This window comes from Nestor notabilis, unplaced genomic scaffold (assembly GCF_000696875.1).
Source record: "Nestor notabilis isolate BGI_N333 unplaced genomic scaffold, ASM69687v1 scaffold14837, whole genome shotgun sequence".
In the NCBI taxonomy this organism is placed as follows: domain Eukaryota; kingdom Metazoa; phylum Chordata; class Aves; order Psittaciformes; family Psittacidae; genus Nestor; species Nestor notabilis.
Genome location: NW_009936278.1, coordinates 2,653 through 5,702, shown reverse-complemented (window position 1 = coordinate 5,702; position 3,050 = coordinate 2,653). Strand labels below are relative to the sequence as shown.

The 3,050-nt window shown below is 55.2% G+C and overlaps 1 protein-coding gene across 1 annotated transcript in view; it reads right to left on the bottom strand.

The window, feature by feature from the left end:
* Nucleotides 1-3,050, bottom strand: part of LOC104408615 (lysyl oxidase homolog 2-like) — a gene marked incomplete at its 5' end in the record, with an annotated part of 6,732 nt that overhangs the window by 3,225 nt on the left and 457 nt on the right. The window lies entirely within an intron of this gene.

The window sequence follows — 3,050 nt, the reverse complement described above, 5'->3', positions numbered from 1 at the left end:
GCAGATCATAGTGGGTGAACACCTCCATGCTGTGGTAGTGCCTGCAAGGCACAGACAGGGAGAGTTATCCGTAGGGAAAACAGGCACCCCTGTAATACCAGCTCTAAAGGGCAGCACAGCCTGTCCCGGAAGAGCTGGGCCAGTGGCTCGGGCAGGAGGACTGGGATGGCAGCAGCCTGGGCTTGACTTTATGCTGTTGCATCCCTCAGGCCCAGCATTCCACCTCCCAGCCCCATTCCATGCAGTTAAATACACACCACCGTGAAGTGCTATGGACCAAGCACTGCTGCAGGAGGTAGGGTGAGAGCAACTACAGCCAGGAGATACTCCCTACGGCAGCATCGCCCATCCTGCCCGCACGCTGGCTCCCAGCCTTTATTGACACACCAAGTGCTAAAGCTGCTCCAGGGGAGAGCCTTGCCCCAGCCTTTGGAGAACGACACCGTGTTTTGTCACGGCAAAGAAGGGAGAAAACACAGAATCAAACCCTCAGCAACCAGGTCATCACTTCCAGCAGCCCACAACAAGGAATATTTCACTGCTCCCCAGCAAGAGGCTGCACAGGGAGCTGGAGGCACTAAACCAGCACCGTGGCTCTGGGGATTGATGTGGGTTTCAGCAGCAGAATGGAAATCTATTGGCAGAACACTAACAGCAGATGGAAGCAGCTTCTCCGAGCACTCACTTCAGTCTGAACAACCTGGCAGCGGGGTTCCCATGTGATGGGCACCATCGTCTGAAACAGGGGAGTGTTGGTGTCAGCTCGGCCCGGGCTGGGCTGTTACACCAGCACCGCTGGGTGCAGCGGGCAGGAGAGAGCACACGACCTGTGCTGCAGCCCCCCGAGCTCTCAAACCTGGACCACAGCAGGGTCTGGGTGATGCTGAATGTGGGAAGATTGAGCTTTTCTGCCACGCTGGTGCTTGAGCCCAAAACCAAGCCTGTGCTTTGGCGCAGTTCAGTGCATGGGACTCGGTGAGGAGCAGACGATGTACCCGATGGAAGCACAGTTGTGTGCTCCACATGGTCAGGGCCGGGCACACAAGTGTGGTCACACTGATGCAACACATTGGGTTTGATCCCAGGCTTGGAACTGGGAGCAAACCTGCAGCAGGAGCACCCTATGGGGACACGGGGATGCTGAGAGCAGGCGGGTCCTTAACCCACTGCGTGGCTGCCCCCGCAATGGGCCGCTGCACTGGGACACACCAGAGCCCATCTGCACAGCAGCGAGGCAACTGTGTGGGGAGGCCCCAGGTCAAACCTATTGCTCAGGAGTTTAAACAAGAAACCCTAAAGTGCAGGAATCTTCTCCTTTCCAGCTGTAGAAATAATCATGGCTTAAACATTCCAACTCCCGTTATTGCAGCAGCGCTCAGGGCACAGATTTCCAGAGAAAGGAGGAGAAGGGAGGCAGAGGGAGGAAGCTTCTCCTCTAGAGAGTGGGTTTCTTCTCACCTCCTCCTGCCTTTCCCCATACCAAATATATATATATGTATTATACATTGATATATGTATGTAATTGCCACGTGCCAGCAGTTAATCACTTCTCACTCCCTGCTACAGGTCTTCCCCATTTTTGTTCTACTTCCCCACCAAAAGCCAACTGAACAGAAGCTCCCAGCGACGGGGTGAGGCAGCTCGGGAAGAGGCAGCGTTCTGCACCCGAGCTGTGGACTTGGAGCTGTCAGATTTGGCTGCCTCCGACCTGAGTTTGAGGTTCTCGGGTCTGACTCAGCCCTGAGCTATGTCTGAATCACTCAAAGGGCTGTTTGCATTCTGGTGTTTACAGACTGGAAGGACTGAAGAGGAATTGAGTTCATCCTCCTCCGTACAAACAGAATCCAGTTTAAAGCATGCAGATGGCTCTCGGCCTCTTCCTGATCCTTTCCCCATCTCTCCACGTGCCCAGCCTGCAACGTGCCTTGTGGTACCCAAATATTCCCTCAGCCCCTGAACACACCATTGCCTATTTACCTTCAGTTCTGTGCTGTGAGGTTTTAGCTCCTCTTGTGCCTCTGAGTGCACACGTTAAACCAACCTGTCTGCAGGGGAAGTGGCCGGTGTTTGCCCCACACCGTGATCTGAAGCTCCAGGCAGTGGCTCTGCTGGAGCGGTACCTCCACGTCTCACCTCCCGCAGTGCTTCAGGACTATAAATACCTGAGCATTGAGCATTCGCTGCTCCCATGATTTCACCTAAGTCTGACAGCAGTGGGGGGGGTTACTAAGCTCCCTTTTACCCCACATTAGAGAGAATCAACCTCGTAACAAGCCATCGGTTCAGAAGCAAAGCATCTGGATGGCTGCATTCCAGCTCCCTTTCCTCCCCGTGGTTTACTTTGGCTCAAACCATCCATTTCTCCCTAAAAATTGATGCATTTATGGCTGTGAATTCCCTGTTTGTCACAAAGAAGCCCCAAACAACCTCCCAGCTGTTCACAGTGTAAGTGCAGTCAAGATGTGTTTAAAAGATGCAGGATTCCAGCATGTCCTTGAGTCCTTTCCCAGGTGAGGGGAATAGCTCAGACGGCTGCATCTTTCTGCACACACAAACACACACTTCCTCTGCACGTACACACACGCTGCCCTCGCACATACATCTTAACCCCTGCATTTTGGGTGCAAACTTAAACAGGGCACATTTAGGTGGGAGATAAGGCAGAAGCTCTTCCCTGTGAGGGTGCTGAGGCGCTGGCACAGGGTGCCCAGAGAAGCTGTGGCTGCCCCATCCCTGGCAGTGTTCAAGGCCAGGTTGGACACAGGGGCTTGGAGCAACCTGCTCTAGTGGAAGGTGTCCCTGCCCGGGGCAGGGGTTGGAGCTGGAGGAGCTTTAAGGTCCCTCCAACACCAGGATTTGATGATCTCGTGCTCATACACCACCTCGTCACCGCAGCTCCGGCAGTAACAAGCTGCGGGAGGGTGACGCCTGCCCTAACACCCGCCGCGGCTCCAGCTTCCCAACCCCTGCTCCCCTACAAAGCCCCTGTGGGCAGAGCAGGGGCCGGGGGGGCCCCACCGGTGGCCGTCTTGGCAGCACCAGGCGTGGCG